This window comes from Ochotona princeps, chromosome 17, assembly GCF_030435755.1.
Source record: "Ochotona princeps isolate mOchPri1 chromosome 17, mOchPri1.hap1, whole genome shotgun sequence".
NCBI classification, from domain to species: domain Eukaryota; kingdom Metazoa; phylum Chordata; class Mammalia; order Lagomorpha; family Ochotonidae; genus Ochotona; species Ochotona princeps.
The window spans coordinates 45406937-45432115 of NC_080848.1; the positions used below are offsets into that span (position 1 = coordinate 45406937).

The 25179-nt window shown below is 47.9% G+C and overlaps 1 protein-coding gene and 1 long non-coding RNA gene across 2 annotated transcripts in view; both read right to left on the reverse strand.

Moving 5' to 3' along the window:
• The window catches only part of LOC131482427 (USP6 N-terminal-like protein), a 409820-nt gene that overhangs the window by 83902 nt on the left and 300739 nt on the right, over positions 1 to 25179 (reverse strand). The window lies entirely within an intron of this gene.
• Positions 6220 to 9210, reverse strand: LOC131482317 (uncharacterized). Its single transcript, XR_009246894.1, has 3 exons — positions 9143 to 9210; positions 7380 to 7511; positions 6220 to 6287 (listed from the first exon to the last, which is right to left on the reverse strand). It is a non-coding gene; the product is annotated as an uncharacterized LOC131482317 (long non-coding RNA).

Consider the following 25179-nt stretch of genomic DNA (forward strand, 5'->3'; position numbering starts at 1 on the left):
TGGGACTGGGGGCACACCAGACCAGGCTGGGTTGCAGCCCCTGATGCTGCTTAGGAGAGCCATTCTTGGGCTGGTTAGGTTCTTTGGGATTGCTGCTAGTTCGCAACCCTCCAGCAGTGAATGTTGGGGTTGAGGTTGGTCCCGTCTGTGCTGGGCTACAGCACCAGTCAGCATGTGCAACAATAGGGACTGCGAGTAGGTCGGGTAGGGGATATTTGGGGACACTCCTGCTAGGCTGAAACACTTGCTAGGGTCCCAAGTGACCACAACGGCCGCTGTTGTGCTGATCTAAAGCCAGGAGCCAGGAATTTCTTGCAGGTCTACCACGCATGTGTAGAGTCCCAAGGCTTTGGGCCATTTGTGACTGCTTTCCTAGACCACAAGCATGGAGCTGGATGGGAAGTGGACCTGCTGGGATTAGAACCGACACCCAAATGGGATCTTGGTGCATTCAAGGTAAGGATTTTAGTTGCTAGGGCACTGTGCCTGGCCCAGATTTTTGTTTATTTTTATTGGAAATGCAGAGTCAAAGAGAGAAGGAGAGACAGACACAAAGATCTTCCATCCACTGGATCACTCCGCAAGTGGCCACAACAGCAAGAGCTGAGCTTATATGAAGCCGGAGGCCGGAGCTTGTTCTGCATCTCCCATGTACATGCAGGGTCCCAAAGCTTTGGGCCACAAGCTACTGCATTGCTAGGCTACACACAAGGAGCTGAATGGGTAGGGGAGCAGCCAGGACAGAAATCAGTGCCCATAGGGGATCCTGGTGCTTGTAAGGTGAGGATTTTAGCCACTGAGCCCTCGTGCTGGGCCCAAGGCAGGGTCTTTTGTCTTGTCCATCTTCTCCCCACACATCCCTTCCCATCCCACCCAGAGGCTTGTATGTATCTGCAATCCATCCACCTCTGTAACATTTAAAAATAAATACATATCAAATAAAATAATGGAAGCCTCAAGATGAATAGAGTATTGTGATTTTGTAGAGGCTGGGAGAGATGGGAGGTATAGAGGAATTTTGGATTATAATTATCAGAATCAGAGTGAAAGAAAAAGTTCCTAGTGTTATATAGCATAGTGGGAACAGTTTTATTCACAATCACCTCTATAAGATTCTTGAGCAGAAACTAGAGCTCTAAGCCTTGAACAGAAACTCTTGTCAAAGGGAGAATCACCGTTTCCTCTGATCTGATCTGTAGCGCATGCTGTGTGCATGTGCTGAGATACCCCACAGCAGCCCACCAACACAGGCACTGTTACTATTCAGCAGAGCCCAACTGGAATGTACAACATTCCTAGGTGTGATGTATGTGTCACACTGAAGTAAAAGTTTCATGAATGTCTGGAGTGTGACAGAGTAGAGCCACGCTGGATGTGACATTGAAGATGTTTCACTGTTCTGAATGCTAATCCATCCTCTGTAATGCAGAAGTCATTCGATGACGGGCACAGCATGTGAAACACGAGTAAAAATAAATCAAAGTGTGCTGAGTAGCTGTGTGTATCAGGAACTGTATTGTGTGCTATTCTCTGTGTTATTGTGCTCACAACAACTGCCCCAAACTTTTCATCACTGTAGTATTTAAATATCACACTTTACACTATCTGCTTTCACATGAAGAGAACTGGCTCTTGTTAAAGCAATTTAAACCCAGCTCTACTGAACTGAAACCAAATCTTTTTGTTTAGATGTAGAAATACCTTCACTCTTACCTCCTTAATCACTCAAAGCCATACTGTGTCCTCTAAGATCAAGAAAACCCTCACTGCTTTAACATAATATCTGAGGAATTTGCTTTGCTGTACTTTGTGGAATATAGGCTTTCCGTGATTAAAATGGAAGAAATGACCATGTTAAAGCTAATGTGCCTAAGTAACAACAGTAGAGGACTCAGGATAACAGAGAGAACATGACACTTTACTGAAAGTGAAGTAAATTCAAGTAACCAAACAATGAGATATTTCAAAGAAGAGTAATTGGAGAAACTGCAAGGGCAGAGCATTGTTTAAACTCAAGTGGCAGAGGATGACTGAGGAGAACCAGCAAAGTCTCTCATCGTCGTCTTCAAGATGTAGTAGATTGGTCGAACACAGATGCTTGGCAGGATGCTTAGCAAAATGCAGGAGCAGTTCTCATATCCAGGCAAATCAGAAAGGAGGGTTGACTCAAGTTGAGCAGCAGAGAACCATGGAACTCAGTCAGAGACGAAATGTAACCCAAAGCCAATGTCCACAGCCTCAGTCAGGATTGCTTGTTCTGTGTTTTTGGCTGTTTTAGATGTAGTATTTTTTCCTGAATGACAGTATAGAGTTTGGATTGGTCTGACACAGGCAGATGTTTCTCCCTAGGTCAGTCCCAGAAGCCAAGTGGAGAAGAACAGCCCTCACTCTGTGGACGGCTCACTTGCCCATGTACAGAGCCGCAATGGAGGTATTTGTATGAAGGCAGAGGGGAAAGCCGCTAGGCAGATAAAAGCAAATCAACCACAGTCCAACCTCTCGTCTCCGATGAGTTCACATACACAGGCTCACTTACTCTTCTCATACACACAGTTATGAGGAAGGAAGGAACACGTGATCAATCAATTCAAGTATCCAAATATATGTATCTCCACAGATGCCCAACTGCCGTAATGCAGTCTCAAGCTACACTAATTGTAAATAAGTAAAAGCGAAAACATCATTTGAAAGCTGAGTATTTCCCATTTCTAGTCCACTCAATACCTTTGTGCAGGTGAGGAATGACACCTTTTCTGTGTGAACACACAAAGTGAAATAAGAAGAAATAGTAAGCAAATAAAACATGCTATGAGGTTTCCCCAAAAATGTTTAGCTTTTACAATCCTAGCTGTTTGAGCTTGAAATGGAAACATGGTTGGAGGGACACCTGCTTAGACATAGATCTGAGTGTTCCATCCACTGTGACTGCAGAGGCAGCACCTGTTCACCCACGTGTGCATTGCTCAGGAGAGCCAAGGAGTAGCTGCGAGTTGCTTCTAGTTTATCCATATAGCATCTGACTTGCCTCGTCTGATAATCACCAATATGATACTTGATTTGTAGGGGTCTTCACAGGATACATCCTATATGTGATGGAATGGGTAAGGCTTCTTGTGACAACAGGGGCATGGTATATCTGGTAGACATTTTTCTGTGATCTGGTACATATATGATGTATATTTCTGGTGTTAGTAAAAGATAATGTTGTGTTTGTGTGTGTTTATGTGTGTGTGTGTGTGCACTGTGTAATGAGCAGCACAGCTGAGCAAGTACAGGCGTGGCTCCTAGCTTTGCTCCTGCCTGAGAGAGTAGACAGTGTCGCAGGAAGTACACATGAGCTCTCAAGTCATGCAGCTCTGAAAGGCTGCAGATATTGTGAATGTGGCGACATAAGAGAAAGGCTAGCTAAGAAACTCAGTTCTCTCCAAATGCAAGGATTTCCTTCAGTTTAGTCTAGTCCCAGGGCTAGTTCAGATAGGTGTCCTGTCAGTGTGTGTACTCTATTCAAGGGATTAGTCAGTAACAGGTTAGGCCTGAGAGGCTGTTTGCAAGAGAGATGATACAAGAGGTACCCAGGTAATGAGACTACAGAGAGGAAAAGAGGCACAGGGCATGAGGGGTGCAGTGAAAAGAACAGTTTTAAGAAAGGAGAGACAGAGATTCGAGTGTCTCGGATGATTGGTGATGTGTGCCATCCTTCCACTGTGAGTGCAGAAGCAGCACTTGCTCCCCGTGTGTGCTTGCTCAGGAGAGCCAAGGATGAGCTGCGAGTTGCTTTTGCTTTCAGCCACATAGCATCTGCTTCCCTCTTCTGATAAGAAATCTTGTCCCCCCACCAGGTAATGTACAGGTAAGGATATAAGGAGGAGTGTGAGATAAGGTCTGTGCTAAAAATGACGCAGAAACCTGTATCCAATGGTTGTTGAAGAACACTCAGAGAGTAAATGGACTCAGTGAATGGATGGTAGTTTGTATCTTTCAGATCCTGGATGATTTTGCGTTCTGCATCCAGCACATAGTGATGTGCCTGTGGGTGAGGGGAGAAGGAGAGGTAGTGAAGGTGAGGACAGAGAGCAGTGTCTGTTCTGGGGCATGAGCTTGTGTGCCAGGTGAGTGAGGTTCCTCTCACCTGGGCTGGTGGTACATCAGGGTGTTCGCTGCTGTTGGGAGGGCATATGGTCTTCGTGTTCGGGTCTGCCTTCTTTTCTTTCTGGCTGTAGAGAATGGCAGATGGCATCTGCCAGGGTTCCATGGTCCTGTGGGTCACTAGGTGGTGGGCTTGTGCAATCCAAAGCAGGTCTTCCGGCTGCTTGGAGTGGATGCAGCTGTGTCAGCACAGTGAGGCTGCTGCCTGGCCTCTTTCTCACGGGCGGAAAGCACTTTGCTTATTGGCTTGATATTGTTCTCGTGCAGAAACCTTTCTGCCTTCTATACATAGGTGTGCCCTGCCTGATTTTTCTGTGTTCTCCTTGTCTTTGCCGTCTTGTTTAAGAGCTTTGTGATTTCATCCAGGCAAAGGCCAGATGAAAAATGCGGCAACTGAAGCCCTCCTTGACTCCATTCCTCACGTGTTCCTCCAGGATGTCCAGGCTGGGGAACACTCGGCAGCAGGCCATGCACTTAAAGCCATGCTCTGGCTGCACGAGCCACTCCGGTGTCTTCACTCTGGGCCTCTCCTCCAGGTCTAGGAGCTCTGTTGGGCCCTCAGCCTCGAAATCGTCTTCATGGGCTGTGTCGCCACTGGCCTCACTGCTGAGGATCATATCTTCTGTAAGCACAGAAGAAGAGCTGGCCTCCGAAGGGACTTGCCCAGTGTAGCTCAGTTCTTGCACTCTTGCCCTCTTCTTGGGAGGCAGCAAGCCTTCCTGTGTGTCATATACAGTGTGGGCCTCTCTCTGCCTTTTCACATACATGTAATATATTTTGATGACCCGCTCCTTTCTCATGTGTAACGCATCTGAGCAGGGCTCATTTGCTAGGTGGACATGAAAACACATGTCATTCCAGGTGGTGGGGGTCATCTGTTCCACGTCCTGGGGTAAAGGCCCATCCAATGGTCTGCCACCGAGATCTTCCTTCTGGCTTTGATGCATTTCTAAGAAGGAAAATTTCAACCATTAGAAAACGTGGCTAAGTTTGCCTGAAGGTGCAGTGTTTCTGGGGCACTCAGAGTATCCCTGCCCATGGAATGTGTGTATGGATGTGTGCACAAATGTGACTCTTCACTTGTAGGTGTGTTCAAATGATATGTGCTGTATGTGGTGGAATGGGTAAGGCTTGTGTGTGACAATAGGGGCATGGTATATCTGGTAGAGATGATTCTGTGATCTGGTACACACTTGGTATATTTTCTGGTGTTAGTACTGGTAATGCTGTGTGTGTTTATGTTGTGTGTGTGTGCATGCTCTGTGTAATGTGTAGCACAGCTGAGCAAGTACAGGTGTGACTCCTAGCTTTGCTCCTGCCTGAGAGAGTAGACAGTGTCACAGGAAGTACACATGAGCTCTCAAGTCATGCAGCTCGGAAAGGCTGCAGATATTGTGAATGTGGCGACATAAGAGAAAGGCTAGCTAAGAAACTCAGTTCTCTCCAAATGCAAGGATTTCCTTCAGTTTAGTCTAGTCCCAGGGCTAGTTCAGATAGGTGTCCTGTCAGTGTGTGTACTCTATTCAAGGGATTAGTCACTAACAGGCTAGGCCTGAAAGGCTGTTTGCAAGAGGGATGATACAAGAGGTATCCAGGTAATGAGATACAGAGAGGAAAAGAGGCACAGGGCATGAGGGGTGCAGTGAAAAGAACAGTTTTAAGAAAGGAGGGAGAGCCATTTGAGGAGATGGGGCCTGTAGAGATCTATGAACACGAGTCTGTGCCCGGGGGAGATTCCAGCCAAGATTCCATGCACCTGTTGGCACTCTCAGCCAGTGCAGCCACCTCTCCCAGGGCTCCCATGGGACAATGCTGTGCTGAGGGACTGTGCTCTTTCTTGGGAACACATTGTCTGTTTGTCCCACCCCAAGGCTTCAGTCTTACTCTTCCTTGAAGACTTTAGTGTCACTGAAGGGAGTGTGAGGTAATTAGGGGGTGGCCTGGGCAGCTTCACTGAATCTCCTGGGTAAGTTCAGACACTCCATTTACATCTGCCTTACCTCCTTCATCAGAATTTCTGGATGTGTTGGAAGAGTAGACAGATTCTGAGGTGGGATCACTGTCTCCTGGTACCTGGCTGCAGGTTTCGATCTCGACAACCTCACATGGCTCAGGCACATCTTGTTGAAGCAGCTGGAAGTCTGAGAAGGAAATTACAAGAAAACACATTGTGTCATGGCTTAACTGGGTCTATTCTAAAAGGAGCATTCTGAGTGGATGTTTTGCTTCAGGCATTGCTGCCTCCCTCCCTGTGCATCACACACCATGGCACTTGCTCTCACAGATAGCTGAACCATGCAAATTGTGACAGAGAAGAGAAGTTATTAAAATGGAGTATGTGGTAGACATGAGTCGGATTGAATATCTCTGATGTGACATTGCTGAAGATGTTCACCGAATATTGAGAAGTGGGAACCATGCCCAAACAGAAGATGCAGTCAGTTAATCAAGTCTGATATCCATGATGAGCTTCCTTTACTTTGGGAGAAATTGTGTATGGGAAAGCCATGGAGAACACGTTTTCTAATACTCACTCCTACTTATTTGAAAGAGAAGTGTGGTTCCTGGGGAGAAGCAGTAGAACAGGCGGGCAGGTGTTCAGTTTGCTGGGGAGGTTATGATCACACTCTGTACACACCTGCAGCGCTCACAGCCTCACCCACTGATGTCCCAGATCAGCTGTGGTGACTCTGTACTGAGGGGCTGTGTCCTGTTCTTGGAGGAATGCCTTTATTAGTCATTCCCTCAAGGCCTCAACATTAGTCTTTCTTTGAGAAGCAGTTGCTCATATTTGAGGGCAAGGGAAGCCAATCAGGGTTGGGCTGTGTAGCTCAATCAAACTTGATGACCAAGGGCACACATTCCCTTTGTATATGGCGTACTATCTTCAGTACAATCGTGCTTATTTCTAGAGGCATTTTAGTATTCAATCCCATACATACTAACCTCTTAGCATAGAGTTTCTTTCTGATCTTCATTTCTCTGAGTTTATTTTTGCTGAACAGATTTACTCCACTAACAGTTCTACCTTTTTTTCATGTCACCTTAATCTTAAAACATGCATTTAACCCCTATTTATGACAGCACTACAGTTGATCTTGAAAACAGCACCTACCTTATACAAATTTTGTCATTGAGTTTCTATGAGAGCTGTTGACCAACTTAGTGGCTACAGATCTGCTCCCCCTCCCATTGCCCTGATTTATCTGACCTTGAACATCCTGCCTCCTTACCAACATCATTGGGCGTGCACACACCGGAGTCACGGGTGTAGCTCTGCAACTTGACAGATGGATCTTCTTCCTCTTGGACCAGGATCTTGTCATCCACAACGCTCCCAGGTGGTGACTCCTCCTTCCTTAAGTCTGTGATGGATGGAGAATGGTACAACAGTCATTCGATGAACAGTTGTGTTTCATTCCTTTCTTTAACTTGTATATATTCTGAATATCATGTGCTAAGTATTGAGAACAGACATACCTATAAGTTCAGAAAATAAAGTTTATATATTGTTGAAAACATTAGCACGCCTATTACAGAAGCATTCTGAAGGCTCATAAAACATCATATGGAGAAAATCTGCCCACTTGACCTGCACATAAACCCTGAATTCTTCCAGAGAAAAGAAATAGATCAATCATGGATTAAGTACGATTGCCTGATTTCTCATGGCATCTTAGAGCCAAATAATCACAATGGGTAGACAGCATGTAAACAAATATATTCAATATCACACTTCTGTCCCTCTTATTCATGTATGTTATGCATGTATAGTTGTGTGTACAGCATAATAGTTATGACCTTGCTCTACATGTCTCACTATGGATACTCAATGACATCTTTGAATATGCACTAATCCTAGTGAAGCTGAAATAAAGTCATCTTTCACTCTTCAGACCCTCTCAAAGTGAGCATCAGAATGAGGAAAACCCTAAATTTTGTTGAAAATATCAGATACTCCTATTTTATGTGAATTACAGCTTAAAATGTTGCAGTTGGCTTCAATCTGCCGCTTCCCCCACTGAGCAGTTGCCCTGTCTAATGAGTTGTTTGTTTTTGGTTAGGTTCCATGGTAACCCTAACTGCCCAATTGCCTATATTTCCAGAAAGAGTCAAACCCACTTGCCCTGTAATGAATGTAACTGAATGGGACTATGTATGGTTGTATCCTTTGTTTTAAAATGATTTCTTCACCCTTATTGGAAAGACAGATCCACAGAGAGGAGAGACAGAAAGATCTTCCATCTATTGGTACATTCCCCAAGTGGCCACAACAGCCAGAGCTGAGCCAATCTGAAGCCAGGAGATTCTTCCAGGTCTCCCATGTGGGTCCCACGGCTTTGGGTTATCCTCTACTACCCTTCCAGGCCACAAACAGAAAGCCCAATGGGAAGTGGAGCAGCTGGGACACAAACCAGCATACATACAGGATCCTGGTGTTCACACGGTGAGGATTTAGCCACTGAGCCATCATGCTGGGCTCATCCTATTCTATGTCTTACATTAACCAAGGAGATCCACATTTACATTTGCACAGACTAAAACAAATACTTTGTTCTTATTCCTTAGTAAACAATCAATTCTTTATGAGCTTATGTTCATCCATAGACATCTTTTTTATGCCTTAGTAAGGAATACATTTTATAAGCTTGTACTTATCCATAACCATCTGAAAAACATTTATCTTGAAATCAGAGTTACAAAGGAACAGAGATCTTTAATCCATCAGTTCACTCCCCATTTGGCTGCCAACGGCCGAACTCGGGCCAGGCTGAACTTTGTGTCAACAGCCTAGCCTTGTCCCTGGGTCACCTGAACGTGAGCTGGGCTCTCAGAAAGAGCCATGAATAGACAGCTGCTCCTCACTCCCTATTTCCTCGCTTCACTGTCCCGGTCGCCTGCCTTAACCATCTTCTCCACTACCACTAGGGACCTACTCTTGCTCCCTTGGAGGGCATTCTTGGTTACCACATTGCCAAGGGTCTTCTCCACATACCTCTTGATTTCTTTACAGCTGGAGGACTGTATTCACGCTCCAGATGTTTCCTTTTCTCTCTCTGCTCCATGGCTCAACTCTTTAAAAGAGTTACTCAAAAAGCTAAGCTTTCTACCTGTAACTCCACTGTCAGGTAGTTGATGGTATCAAGAAAAGACTGAATCTGAAAATCCGAGGACACCAAATCACAGGAGACGCTCGCGGCTCCTAAGCACTGTCCTGCCTGGTACGCAGTCCGGCAGCAGCACTGTTATGATTCAAATCACAACGAAGACCTCGGAATTCTAGGATGTCCTGGTGACATCACTCAGCCCAAGGGGCTCAGCCAGTATTTAAAGGTGTAGACACAGGTGATTGCCTATGTTGACTGAATTTGTCCCAGTGTAATTCTATTGTGAACTTATTTTCAGGCCTTGTTTGGAGACAAGGACTTGTAGGAGACAGAGGACTTGTGAAACAAAGAAAACTACCTTGCACATAAGAAAACTGCATGTGTCAATCTCCCAAAGCAAGGATAAGACACAATGCAAATGAGGATTAGGCTTACACTCAGGTTGGTTTCCCCAAAATCCACATCAAGGTATATACTGAAGGGAAATAAAATTTATCTGCTAACAATATTATTTTATCTGTTAACAGTATATTATTTTAATTAAAGATGATACTTCTATTGCATACTATATTAGATAGAATTGTATTATAGAATCATATGTAATTATGTATAATAATAAATGTGAATTATATAATATCACACAGTATTATATATAATATCTATTGTGGAGTACTACTCAGCCATAAAAAAGCAGTCTTATTATTTGCAATAAAATCGATGCACCACGATGGCACCATGCTGCGTGAAATGAGTTAAGCACAGAAGGGTGAAAATAACAAAATCCTCACCAATGTTAACTCGGAAAATAAAAGATGATCCCATTGAAGATATAAATATTATTATGTAACCAGAGTCTGGGAAAGGAAGTCAGGAGTGAGGAAGTGATCAAGCCGATTCATGAGTAATAGGTTACAGATAAATAGGAGGAAAAATTCCTGAGGTTCTAGCATATAGTTAGATGAGAATAGATAGTGCTGACTTACTGCATGTATTGACCATAAATATTGAAGAGAGGCTTCTAGAATGTTTTTGTTAAAAAGAGATGTTGTTTTCAAAGCAACTACATTGCACAAAGCATATGTATACAGAAGCATTACATGGTATCCCATAATAAAAGAACAAATTTATGTGTGCTAATTTTGTAGATAACAGAGGTAAACCACTTTTTAAAAAATCACATGACAAAATGAAAATAAGGTGGCACTGACACAGAAGGAAATTGATGAAGGAAACACAGTTTGTAGCTCAGAAATGATTCTATAGTTGATAACCAACTTATTTGTAACAAACATTGTGTGACCATTCATCAGAGAAAGAATATTGTGTTTTTGATCCATGGTGCTGGAAAGGTGGATACACATACGTACAAGAATGAAATAAGATCCCTACATTTCACCATAACCAAAATCAAAACCAGACAGATCAAGAAACCTGAATGAAATGTTCAAAAATATATTTCTATGAAAAATACATGCAGAATAATTCCCATGACACAATGTGGTCAACAAGTTTTTAAATACAAAATTTCTTTAGCACAGGCAGAGAAAAAGAAGAAAATTAGATTTTTTAAAATCATCAGATGCTGAAGCAAAAATTGAAAAAATTACTAGAGTGAAGAATCATTTGAAAAAAAAAGAGGAAATGTTTGCAAGTCATTTATCTCACAAAAGGTTGATAGCCAGCTATAGCAGGAAATTATAAAAAGTTTCGCAAAAACTGAAATATGAAATAGGCCAAACTGGAGTAAACAGTGCTGAAGAGCAGTACTAGCGGCCAACAAGTATATAAAAATGTAAAAACTCACTAGTTGCTGGAGAAATGCCAATCAAATTCACAATGCCCCAATTTCTGTCAGAAAGGCTACTATCAGAGGACAGGAAGTAGCTTTCTCCTCCTGTGGATGGCGCAGGTGGAAGATAGAGCAGTTCCTCCCCCACCTTTCCCTTCCCGATCCACTGTATCCCTAAACATACCCCTGTGTGTCTGACTTCCTCAGCTCGGAAACACACCTTCTCACCGTGAAAAACAATATAGATAGTAGTAACATATGCCGGTGAAGACTTTGATAATAAGCAATCCTTAGGTATTATTGCTGGAAATATCAATTTGTTTAGTCAGTGTGGAAAAATGTGGAACTTAATTTAAAAACTAGAAACAAAACTTAAACTTGATCATGTAATCCTAACTGAACTTTTACTCAAAAGCCTTGAAATTGTTTGATCCAAGAACCAGGGCCAGAGCCCACTGCACATAAAATTTTAACTCTTTTGTTAAACGCTTGCCCTTATTAAATGTTGTCATTGTTGACTTCAGGTAATTTTTAAATGAGACTGTTTTGGTTTTTCTGTTTGTGGTGTGCATGTGAGAGAGATGAACTGGGAATTAATTGAGGATTTTCATCCTGTAGACTTAAAAATACAGTCACATTTTAGGAATTGCAGCCATTAGAACTCCAAAAATAATATATTCTCATCTCATATTGATTTCCTTCTGGGGCTTATACTGACCTCTTGAAATTTCCGATGACACAGAGTACTCCACGTATTTCAGTCACTCTTTGTCTGTCTTTCTTTCTTTTTTTTTGTTTATTAGAAAGTCAGGTTTATAGAGAGGAGAGACAGAGAGGAAGATCTTCCATCCGTTGATTCACCTCCCAAGGGACCTGTGCCCATCCAAACAAGCATTCAGGAGCCTCTTTGGATCTCCCACGCAGGTGCAGGGTCCCAAGGCTTTGGGCTGTTCTCAACTGCTTTCCCAGGCCTTAAGCAGGGAGCTGGATGGGAAGCAGGGCCAGTGGGATTAGAGCCTGTGTCCATGTGGGATCCAGGTGCTCTCAAGGCAAGGCCTTTAGCTGCTGCTAGGCTACCGGGACAGCCACAGCTGGGCCAGTCTGTTTATAAGTTTCCCTTTTGTTCCATGTCTACTTTGTATGAAACAGTTGCGCATACTGGTTTAGCTGTTACAGTGTCCAAGTCTGCCTACTATCTCTCCCATTCATGGAGCTGAAAGCACTCACCAATTATTCTTCTGCGTGTGGGTGACAGTGTCTTGCTTCCCGGGATTTTCAGGCCTTTGTACTGACTAGCGGGCAGAGGGTTTAGCACACTGTGAATATCCCGGCTTCATGGTGAAGAATGCCGGCTCTGCTCATCAGCAGCTCAGCTCATCCTGGATTGTCTCAATGCTTCCAAGCTTGTTTTTCTTTTTTTGTTTGTTTTGCTTTCAATTTAGCAGCAGGTTTTTCTATTTGCTTTACATCAAGTTCAGTGTTTGACATCTAAGGAAATATGTTTTCTCTTCTAACTTGCATGTATGTATAAATATCATTTGTCTAAATGCAGACTCCTCAGTGCCACCGTATTTCGGTCTATTTCTGCTCTGAAATCATCAAGTTTGTCCCTCTGCAGGGATGCTGAAGACATCCAAAGTAGTCAGAGTTTACAGGTCTTAGAAAAACAGAAAAGTGGTGAGTTTGCTGAGAAAGTGTGAGAAACAAAAGGATTTGAGTTCCTCTCCCAGGGTCGCTAGTTAGAAACCCCAACTCATCTTGGGAAATTCACAAGCTGTTACAAGTTAGGATCCCACAACTCCTTAATAAGTCAAAGCAATTTCCACACATATAGCTGCTCTCCCCCCCAGCAAAAAACAAAACAAACAAGCAAACAAACAAACCGCCCAAATCCAAGTTCACAGTCATCTGGATTCCTGAAGGACACCCTCTGAATCAAGAGTTTCCAGCCAATCAGGCGATTCTCTGAGCATGGCTGGCATTGGACAGATGAGTTCAGACCTGCGCTAACATATCCAGAGACCCTAATCAGACACGCTCACCAGCAGCTGTTTAGGCCCAAGTCCACTGAAGACACAGTAAGCAAACTGTCATGGGGCGCCACCATTGATGGCACACACCCGCTTGTCAGGTTAATTGGCAGTGGACAGGGCACAGAAACTGATTTTCTGTACCCTGCCTTTCCCACATCCATTCCCGCCACTCAAGTTAATTGAAGGCTTGAAAAGTGCACCCCACTCCTCCTCAGCAACATTCAGAACAATTGACAGAGTGAAGGTAATTACTCAGGATGTTCCATGCACCTGGCCCCTCCTGCCTCCTGTGTGTTAGTTCACTGTAACTTGGGGCTCTGCTAACTCTCTGCCTGCTTGAAACTTTGTTTCTACTGCATGGCTCTCAGTCTGACCAGAGGATGAGAGCTTAAAAAAGCCTGACTTTAGAGCCTTGCTGCAGAGGCTCCTGGAGTGTAGCAGGAGCTGCAGTCACCAAGCTGGGGAAATCAAGACTCTTTACACTTGGGTGCAGTGTGATCGCTCTCACACTTCACAACACAAACCTCTTCCTTAGGGTACTGTGCACCCCAGATGGAATGCTGCCATTCCTAAGTCACCATCAGCTCTCTTCTGCAAACAGCCAGTACAGAAGCAGCATGCCCTCTCCAGGAAAAGGAAGAGCTGGAACACAGATTGTCCTCTAATTCTTCACTTGACCTGGTCTTAATCTGGGAGTGAGTCCAGGAATGGACAATGGGATAAGTGAATCCATTTGCTAGTGCTCTGGTCACAGAACAGCTTTTGGCCAGCTAAGGTCAAGGCCAGGTGATCACTAGGAACAGCTAGGAGCTGAGAGCAGAAAGCTAAGTGCCAGAGAAGATGATTAAGGATGGGATGCCTGCAGGGAGAAGGGATGTGTGGCTGATAGAGACTAGCAGGCACCCTTCAGAAGAGTCTTGAGTTCATTCACGAAGAAGAAAATCCTCCAGTCTGGTTAACATACACTTAGACAACCCTACAACCTCATCGATCTAAAAATAGTTCTATGGGCCATAGGCTAAAAATTGAGCAACCCAAAATATGCTTCGACTTGGGGTATTTGCTGCAGGAAGCCCACAGTTTTTTCTTCTTGCAGGAACCATTCATACACCTGCCACAAAACTTCTGAGTCCGGGCCCTGGTGTTGAGAAAGGAGTACTCATGAAGACGTGTTGCAGATTGCAATCAAAGCGGAGGAGGAAATGAGAAATATGCCCCTGCTTCGGGCTGGAAGAATTTCCCCTGTGGATGAAAGGTTTCAGGAGAGAAGGTTTCAGGAGGACATGAGGAGGCACGCTCTTGAAACAACTTAAACAAAAGCTCTTAGTGGCCAACTTTCTCCCAGAGGCCACACGGTGCCAGGGACAGCAGCTACCTCTGAAGCCCTTAGATGCAAATGCACTGTAAGGAGCAGCCAGGTGACCCACAGGGGTCGCCCATCTGGGCAGTTACCTTGGCTGGAGTGCTGGGAATTTTCCAGCCCTGGAGGGCACCCAGCACTGGATGGATGCAGCTCCTCCCACAGCCTCGCATCACAGGGGATGCCCGGCAGGAGCTTGCCCATGTCCTGCTTATTTTTCAATTTATTTTAAATTATTGTGCTTTTTACTTGAAAGGCAGATTTACAGCAGGAATAGAGACAGAAAAATCTTTCACCTCTTGGTTCATTTCTCAAATGGCTGCAATGGTGAACCATGAAGTCAAGACTCTCTTCCAGATATCCAACATGGGTGCAGGGGCCCAAGAAATGGATGCATCCTCCCTGATTTCCTAGGCCATAAGCAGGGAGCTGAATGGCAAGTGCAGAAGCCAGGATATGAGGCAACACACATATTGGGTCCTGGCCCTTGCAAGTGGAGGATGAGTCTGTTGAGCCAGTGTGCTGCCCCATACATTTTTTTTTTTTTTTTGGAAGTGCTCTTCCCTCCTTGCTGCAGTTGATGGAGAGCAAGGGCAGAGCTGCTCTCCCAGCATTTCCTCCTGGGGCCTGCTGGTCTCCACCACCTGCTCAGGCCCTCAGGCCCATGGGGAGCACAGGGTCATCCTCAGAGCAGCAGTGTGACTGTTTCCAGAAGGCAGGAGGCAGTCCACGTGGCCCTCCAGCTGCATCTCTGCTTTGGCGATGGCCCAAACTCTCAGACCTGCCCCCGGCCCTGGTCCTGGATTCGTACCTGGAGCACTGGCCTTCTGGCTTCCCAGCCTCCTCCCATTTCAGCAACCACGAGCCCAGGTGAATCGTTTGTGCGGCTCACAGCTTCTCCTGCCACTGCCTGATCAGAGCTCCTGGGCACTCTGTCCCCTGTGTCTCCTCTGTTCCCCTTGTTCCTGGGTCTCTCCTCATGAGACCTTGTGCCACTCTCCCCTCCCCCCCGCCCCTTTCGTTCCACTCTCCAGTGTGAGCACTTCTTGGGGTCATCCCATGCTCACCCCCTGAAGGACTGCCTTGTTTCCTAGAATGAGATTGAATGAGCTGGACACAAGTACAGGCTGTAAGGCGGAGTCTTTATTGAGCAAGGAGGCGACAGCAGCTCCCACTGCACTGCAGGAGAGCTCCCAACACTGCTTGGCTGGAGTTGGTGGTTTTTGAGCATTCCGGACCAGAGAGCCATTTAACTGACATACCTGCCAACTGCTCTAACTTCCCACCAGTGGGCCCGAGTCCTCACATTCCAATGAGCTCAACTGCCCACCCACCCACTCAACTGATACCTCATAGCAGTTCCTGAAGGAGGAGGCAGTAAGGGCAGGGTGTGAGGAGCCACTGGGGTCCAACGTTTATGTCAATTAATGCAGCAAGCCTGCCCCACCGCTGTGGGGCGCTATCCCTCAGCTGCACCCCATCACAGCCTCATCTCTGCTGAGGTGGGCAGTCCCGTGATGCTAACCCAGGCAGCTCCCAGAACTTTGCCGCTTGGCATACTGGACCTGACCTGCAGGCAGGCACCCTACACATGGTGGACAGGAGAGTTTGGGAAGACAACCCTCCAGGCCCTCTCCAACCCAGCTCTTGGTGAAGTGGGTGGAGGACATCCGTCCTTATTTGGAAGACATTGGTGTCCACACGGCCTCCAACTCTGGAGATGGTGGCTGTCTTGGCACCCCCTGTCCGCCCTTGCTGGACATCTGTCCCCCTTGTGGTTGCCATCTTTGATGTACAATGGCAATCTTGTACTGGTTGACCTTGGGGCATAATGGCGACCCTCACACTTGTAGGCCTCATGCCCAGGACAAGGAGGGTGTAGCTGGCCTCACTGGTTGTGGGGCTGTGCAGTTCCCATGTGGCAGGCTGTGTGCTCCAGGTTAGGGCTTCAGCTTTGGAGGTGCAGCAGCTGCCACCATCTGCCGGGAGCACAGGTGCCGCTTGCCCGAGGTGTATACCTGTGGCTGCACATGCGCGAATGCGTGCTGCCCTGTCTCCACCACACACTCCTCTGCCCCACCCCCTGGTTTCTCTCTGGGGTGAGAGATTCAGGACACAGGTCCAGAGAGTCACTTTTCTTGTGTTTCTCATTTCCCGTGTATTTCCACATTTCTGACGAGAGGTATTCTTAAACATGCAGGAAATGACACCCCATCAGACAATAGTGTGTGTCTACTTTGTTTTTTAAAGTTTAAATAAACACTAAAGAGACCTCAAGGAGCATAAAACTACAGTAAATGCACGCACTATGCCTGGATGCCTGGCCAGGTGGCAGTCAATGCCATGTTTTGTTTTTTTGTTTTTGTGTATTTTTTTTCCCTAGCAGGAAACTTGAGACATGTGTTCCCAGTTCCATATCTTTGATTCCTTCGGTTTCTTTTCCAAGTTGATCTATACTTCCAGACTCGGGTCGGCAGGTGCGTAGTTATGCTCTGTGTCTCCTCTTCTTGGTAATGATCATCTATAATGAGATTTCCACTTTGTAGCCTGTAGTTACTTCTCCTAATTTGCATTTACAGGACACTGCTCACTCCTTCCTTCCAATCCACCTTCCTTCCCTCCAACCTTTTCCATTAGCTTATTGGCCATGTTAGTGCAGATTCAGTGCTACACAACAATAATTACCACTTGGGAAGATTTCGTTACATTAGAACAGAATGAAGCAGCTGCAAAGCAACCAAAAAATGAAGTGTGGAAAGTTCATTGTGGACTGCAAGTCCCTTGTGCCCTCAAATCCTTGTGCGAAAGTGCAAATCCCCGAGGCAGTAGCTGTGTCAAGTGGCCCCCAAATGGGTACGTGCACTCAGGAAAGCAAAGAACTTCTCTCCAGGGCCTAGCCCAGAAGTGGGCATCCAGAGGCAGATGATGACGCTAAGTAAAAGACAACAATCAGATACAAAATTCAGATTCATTTTCCTCCATTTTTGTTTAAACCCATGCCTCATCTTCTGCTCCTTGTAACAGAATAATGTTAACTCAATTTTTATTTTTGAAGTGAGCAGTTTATAAATCGGCTTTATTTATATATCAAACATTAGTATCTGTAATTATCATTCCTAAATAAAAATAAGTTACATCAAATTAAATGTAATGCTCTGATATTGCATCTGAAGCTTCTGCACTTTGGAAAGTTTTGCTTTTTTTTTTTTGCATCTTTTAAAGGAATTATTTATTTTTGTTACAAAGTCAGATATACAGAGAGGAGGAGAGACAGTGAGGAAGATCTTCCGTCCGATGATTCACTCCCCAAGTGACCGCAGTGGCCGGTGGTGCGTCGATCCGAAGCCAGGATCCAGGAACTTCCTCCAGGTCTTCATGTGGGTGCAGGGTCTCAAGGCTTTGGGCCGTCCTTGACTGCTTTCCCAGGTCACAGGCAGGGAGCTGAATGGGAAGTGGAGCTGCCGGGATTAGAACTGGTACCCATACAGGATCCCAGTGTTTTCAAGGCTAGGACTTTAGCTGCTAGGCCACCACACCAGGCCCTACAAATTTGCATTTTCATCTACATTTTCTTTATCTTTTATTATTATTTTAAAAGGCAAGAGGGAAAAAAAAAAACAGAAAAAGAGATACAGAGGGGAAGAGAGAGCGCTACAATTTGCTGATTTACTCACTAAATGCTAAAAACAGATGGGGCTGAAGCCAGGAGCCTTGAACTCAGTCCAGGTAGCTCACGTGAGCAGGAAGAATCCAAGTACTTTATCCATCACCTGCTGCCTCCTCAGATGCACATGAGCAGGAAGCTGGAATTGGGAGCAGAGCTGATTTGAGCCCAGGCACCCCAAGTGGAATCCTAACATTTACGTCAAATGGCTACTCTCTGAATTTGCACTATAACAAGGTGATTCTGGGTCTGATGGTAATTCAAAGGCAAAATCTGGCAAACGTGTATGAAAGAACCTTGTCTGCCAAATTAAGACGTTTTGGAATTGTACTCTGTTCAAAATGTTTTCCAAAAGTCATTCCTTTATTTTGGGCTCAAATAGGAAAGTTTTGCTTTTTAAATCATTTTCAAAAATTATTTTCCATGACACCCTTTTGAAAGTTAGGGTTCCACATGAGGAAGGGCCCTAGAGCAATGAGAACTTTTTTCCCAATCCCGCAAAGAGAAAAAGCTATCTTTAGAGAGAGAAAAATCCTGTTTCTCTTAAGGGCTCCTGGGTATGGGGTCCAAGCTAATAGCAACACTGGAGGCTGCAATGGTACGGCGCAGGGCGGTGCATGGGCACAGAGAGGCAGGTCTGTCCCTCGGGGGGACCAAGTAGCTCTGACACAGCTCCTGTTTAGCTGCCCAATCCTAGGTTAGTCTGTGGGGAGCAAATCCTTGGCTTCTTGACAGCTGCATTGTGGTCCAAGGGAAGAGCTGTCAGTCCCATACACTGATGCCCCAGCCAGCGGTCAGCCATGAGACTGCACCCCGTGTATGGTGTGGACCACACTCTGTGGAGAACATGGATGTGTACACCATGTTCAGGCACTTCAGCATCAGCTCGCACTCGTAGGGCCTACCGTAGAACTGCCTGGAAGGAGTCCTGTTGGTTCCAACTTCAGCAGCCCGTGGATACCCTACCCAGTGCCACTCCAGCCTCCCATGCAAATAGCATGGGCAGGCATAAAATGCCACTTCCTGCCTCCCTCCTGAGGTCTTCTGGAAACATCTTATACATCTGGAAACTATCTGTGAGGCTCAGCTCACAGATAGTATGGCAGTGGAACTCTGCAGGTCTTCTCTCTCACCGGCCTCTCTCTCAGCCAGAGTTGAACTGCTCACTCGGTGACCCCATGCACCTTCATCAACAACAATACAGTGCCGAGACTGCTCATGGTCATGATGAAGTTCTCAAAGGGCAGGGGAGCAAGATCATGAATGTCCACTCCGGTACCGAATCATTGCTTGACCTGGGGTATGTAACACATCAGGGGCTTGGTGTTGATGCAAAGTCAGTGCAAGCTTTCTACTTGGTGAGAGGGAAGTACCAGGTGTTGAGAAGATGCAGCCCAGCATCAGCAGCCTGAACCCCACCTGCCCTGCCCTCACAGGGCACTTGTGGGAGGGAGGGCAAATGGATGCAGCCCAGGCATGGCCACCTGGCCTCTTGCTCTGTGAAGGAAGGAGGCGCTGCCTGGTGCTGGCAGCCAGAGCACATCCCATGCCAAGTGATCCACCCCACAGACCCAACCATGAGTGACCCCAGTCCCATCTTCCCACTGCCAAGTACAGAGGCATAATGGCATCTACCCACCTCAATCTCCTCCAGGCTGCACTTTGTCTGTCTTGTCTCCAGGCATCACCTGGTCCCCCTGCTCCTGAGAGAGGATGATGATCAAGGCCACTATGATACTGACGAAGAAGAAGACCATGAAGTGCCCCACATGGAAGATGGACAGCACCATGCTGTTCTGGGGCTCAGGCGCTGACCCTCATAGGGGGCATTTACAGGCTGTTTTAGCACCCTGGACTGTGCAGACAGCAAGGTCACGTCCCTGGGTGCTTGTGCCCAGCATCGTAGAGGTGGGGCCTGGGGTGCCCACTGACCCTCCTCACAGGTAGCGCTCACAAGGGCTAACTTCTCCTCTTGGACACTGTGGACACACCATGCAGAATGCCAGCAGGGTCCAGAGCACACTGACATAATGGAAATCATGCTTCTTCAATTGCCTTGGCTGGACTTCCACTTCATTCTTCTCATACATCAAGTACTGATCTCTGGGACAGGAGCACAGAGGTGACTGGACAGCAGGGGCTCGGCTCCAAATTGAGCTCATGCCTTGGCTCAGCTAATGCTGGGAGGGGCACCAAAATCCTCGCAGAGGGAGGGAACAGTGTTTGAGACACAGTACCTGGTGGTGAAGGGAAGCCACTCATTCCAGATGCTAAGGAATTCATGTGGGCCCCACCTCACTGCAGTCCCCCAAATGAGGAGAGACCTTAGCAGAAAAGGTAAGAATGTTACCAGCATAAACACCTTAGAAAAAAAAAGGACAGATGTTCATGACCTCCTGTTTGAGAAGGTCTGTTAGGTAGGGCACCAACATTGTGAGAACAAGAAGAGACAGAAACTGGGCTTCACCCAAATCCCCCAGTTCCATGCTTCCAAGGGCACCAGCAGGAGAGTGACAAGTCAGGGTGCAGCTGCAGACAGCTGCTGTTCAGCTCTCTGACAGGGGAGCATCTCTCCACCCAGGACCATCGGCTCAGAAGCTGCTGAGTGCCTCATCCCACTTGCTACACCAAATGACATACATGGTCTTCCTGATCCAGGTCCTGAGCTTATACACAACTATGAAAATAAATGAATTTGGGCCCAGCGGCGTGTCCTAGCGGCGAAAGTCCTCGCCTTGAATGCGCCCCGGGATCCCATATGGGCGCCAGTTCTAATCCCGGTGGCTCCACTTCCCATCCAGCTCCCTGCTTGTGGCCTGGGAAAGCAGTCGAGAATGGCTCAATGCATTGGGACACTGCACCCGCGTGGGAGACCTGGAAGAGGTTCCTGGTTCCCAGCTTCGGATCAGCACATCACCGGCCATTGCGGTCACTTGGGGAGTGAATCATTGGATGGAAGATCTTCTTCTCTGTCTCTCCTCCTCTCTGTATATCTGACTTTGTAATAAAAAAAAAAAAAAAAAAAAAGAAAAGAAAAGAATTTGAAACAGGCATTCTGGGTCCGGTGTGGTGACCTAGCAGCTAAAATCCTCGACTTCAGCGCGCCGGGATCCCATATGGGCGCTAGTTCTAAACCAGGCAGCTCTACTTCCCATGCAGCTCCCTGCTTGAGGCCTGGGAAATCAATCGATGATGGCCCAAAGCCTTGGGATCCTGCACCCGTGTGGGAGACGTGGAGGAAGTTCCTGCCTCCTGGCTTCAGATCTGTGCAGCTCTGAGGGAAACTGGCTGCCTTGAGGTGCTGGAAGATTCCTGGCCTGCCGGTGAGCACCCTGCTCCCTCCTCCTAGTGCACCAGGCAGTTCTTTCTAGCAATCAACTCTTGCTTTAAAATCACGGGGCTGGGATTCTCTGTCCTTCCCACAGGAGGCGCAGTCAGGAGCAGGCCCCTGCAGGCCACAGCGGATGTGGATGGATGTGTGGCCTAGTGGTTGGCTCCTGCATGGGGTGGTATTCTGAGACTGAAAGATATTACACCTCAGGGACAGTATGGTGGCACAGTGCGCTAAACTGCCACCTGTGACGGCAACATTCCATCTGGGTGCCTGTTCCGGGTCTGGCTGCTCTGTTTCTGATCCAGCTTCCTGCTAATATACCTGGGAGAGCAGAGCAGGGGATGGTCTGAGTGCTCAGGCCCCTGCCTCCTGTGGAGACCTAGAGTGCAGCTCTTATACAGAGGAATATCTTCATCAAACTGTGAAATCTGCATGTTTGTTTGTGCCCCTTGAGGCACCTTGTTAATGCTGGAGGGTTCTTTCCTGGGAGCTGCAGGTGCGCATGTTGCCCTCACCAGCATGCGGCTGCCCCTGGGCCTCCTGCCCTTGTGGAACATGCTCCCAGGTTCCTGTGCCAGAACATGCTGTATTGACTCAAGGTCATGTGTGCATTCCCTCGCTTGGGACAGGGGGCCCTGGATCCTGCCGTGGACATGGAGAACCCGCAAATGCATCTTAGCACTGGCTTCTAACTAACCTCCCAACTCAATCACTGCCCCCCACTGAGTGATGAGGGGACAGTGCACCTGTCAGGCCAGTGGAGGAGACGGGGAGGGGGAGCCAAGGACAGGAGCATTGGACAAGGGACAGGACAATATGGGGCAGGTCTGAGGCCAGGACGGGAGAGGTGGGGGTGGGCAGGAAGCGGCAGACCCTGCTATAGCTGGAAGGTAACAGGAGCTGACGCTGGGCTAGCCTGGGCTTGCCTCTTGGTATGGTGAAATTTGTTTCCGTCACAGTTCTGGAGGCCCTGACGTGTGTCCAAAGGGTCAGGTTGGCCCTGGAGGAGGACAGGGCCAGGGCTGTCGGGAGTGCTCTCTGGCCCACTGCGCTGGCTTCCCCAGAAAGCCAAGGGGCCTCAGTCTTAGGATCCCCATCCTAGCAACCACAGGACCCAGTCTCATCCCCACACAAAGGCCCTCCTTAGATGCCAGGAACCCATCCAGCAGCCTGGCCTGAACGTACTGATTTGTGGGTCCCCCAGGGAGCCGAGACAGTGGGCACTCACTCTCACCAGCTCCTGCACAAAGCACCAGGGGGCGCAGTGAAACCCCTAACTCCTCCATAGACATGCAGTCTTAGTGAACAGCCATCATGGCAGCAAAGGCTTAGCCCAGCGGCCTGGCTGCGGGGTGCATGGACACAGCAAGGGTCTGTGGCCTGGGAAGGCAGTCAAGGATGGGCCAAAGATTTGGGACTCTACCTGCCTGGGAGACTCGGAAGAAGGTCCTGGCTTCAGATTGGCTCAGCTCCAGCTGTTGGTGTAACTTGGGGAGTGAATATTTAGACGGCAGATCTTCCTCTCTCCTCTTTGTATATCTGACTTTGCAATTAAAATAAATAAAATCCTCTTAAAAAAAGTTTTTCTCTGCTCACCACTGCTTTCTGAGTTTCTCCTACGCTATTAAATTGATGAATGCAAACACCTTTTCCCAGAGACACCTTGGACAGGGAGCACACACACCTTGGGCACACACACATCATGACACAGAGCAGCATGGGAGCACCCCACATAGAAGGCAGCTCCCCTCCCTAGGGTGGGCAGGGGAAGGCCTCAGGCAGGCAGGCTGAGCCAGAGCCCATGAGCCTGAAGCCAACCTGCTGGGCTCTCCTGCCTCTGTCTGGGTGGTGGTGGTGGGGCTGCTATAGGACTAGAGGTGGTCCCCTGTAGTCCCCAGGTCTGGTGATTGGAGTGACAGGCACAGGGGGTGGGGACACAGGTGTGTGCACAGGCATAGGTGGGCTCCCGGTGCTGCCTGAACTCTAGTAAAGGGACCCTCCCAGCTGGTAGAAAATCCAAGTGCAGAGGAGGAAGTGAAGGAGGGGCAGGAGGGCCAGTCTCCTGGGACGGGGACCTTCCCGGTAGGTGGCAGAGAGAGAGGGTACTGGCAGCCCTGGGCCATGGCATCCCAGCCTTATCTGCCCCCCTCCTCCTGGGCCCTGAGAGAGCCCGGGCCCTCTCCCTGGTGACTGTGGATGAAGGCGGGGCTCAGGACCCCTGCCCCCCTGCTGCCTGAGATCCCTCTTGTGAGCAGCTGGCAGCATTCATGATGTCACAGCCACTGACAGGTGCACATCCTGAGAGTGAAACAAGCAGTGGTCTGTAGTCTGCTGACTAGCAAACTGTGCAGGTGTTAGAAGTGACAGTAGGAGACACGTTTGGAAAACTCAATGGATTCTCAAAGGAGGTGAGTGGGACTTAGTCAATGCGTATGCTGTGACATGGGGACAGCCACTCCCAAGTGGGAGGCCCTGGCTTTTCAGGTGTATTGTCCATGGTTGAGCCACTGAGCTGTGAGGGGTGCCCCTGTGTTCAGGGTGTGTGCACAGTCACCTCACTCCTACACTGAGCTCTGTGGCATGTGCGACTGTGTCCCTGTGCGGGACTCAAAGTTATGCCCTGGTGTTCTTTCTGCTCAGCTGTCACCGGGGCGAGTGGCAAGAGGCCAGCCTCCCAAGGTCAATGTTAGCACATACAGAGACTGTGTGGGGAAATGTCGTTTGTCCTTGATGACACTTTGAAGTGGGCAGCGCAGGAATTGCTGAGTTATCTCCTAACTGATGAGACACCAGCCACGTCGCAGGTCTTCCTGGGTCCCTATGCGGGTGAACGCCCGATGCAACAAGGCCTGCCCACAGAAGCAGCTCAGTGAGGTTCAGGGAGCCCTGAGACCCCAGGACTCTCCCTGAGACCCCGATGGTCCCGGAGGTGGAAGAGACCTTCTCCAGCTCCATGTTGCTGTGGGTGCCGGGGGCTTTCCCGTTGACTTTGCACAGTTTCTCTCTGCTCCCCACTGCTCCCTGAGTTTTTCTGTCTCTGCTGAGCTGACCTTCCCAGCTGGTAGAGAATCCAAGTGCAGAGGAGGAAGTGAAGGAGGGGCAGGAGGGCCAGTCTCCTGGGATGGGGACCTTCCCGGCAGGTGGCAGAGAAAGAGGGTACTGGCAGCCCTGGGCCATGGCATCCCAGCCTTATCTGCCCCCCTCCTCCTGGGCCCTGAGAGAGCCCGGGCCCTCTCCCTGGTGACTGTGGATGAAGGCGGGGCTTAGGACCCTGGCCCCCTGCTGCCTGAGACCCCTCTTGTGAGCAGCTGGCAGCATTCATGATGTCACAGCCACTCACAGGTGTGCATCCTGAGAGTGAAACAAGCAGTGGCCTGTAGTGTGCTGACTAGCAAACTGTGCAGGTGTTAGAAGTGACAGTAGGAGACACGTTTGGAAAACTCAATGGATTCTCAAAGGAGGTGAGTGGGACTTAGTCAATGCGTATGCTGTGACATGGGGACAGCCACTCCCAGGTGGGATGCCCTGGCTTTTCAGGTGTATTGTCCATGGTTGAGCCACTGAGCTGTGAGGGGTGCCCCTGTGTTCAGGGCGTGTGCACAGTCAGCTCACTCCTACACTGTGCTCTGCTGTATCTGCACAGCGGGTGTGAACGTGTCTCTGTGTGTGTCCTTGTGGGATCACAGCCCTTATTCTGCTCAGCTCTCACCTGGTACAGGGTGGCTGGAGAACAGCAGGGCCAATC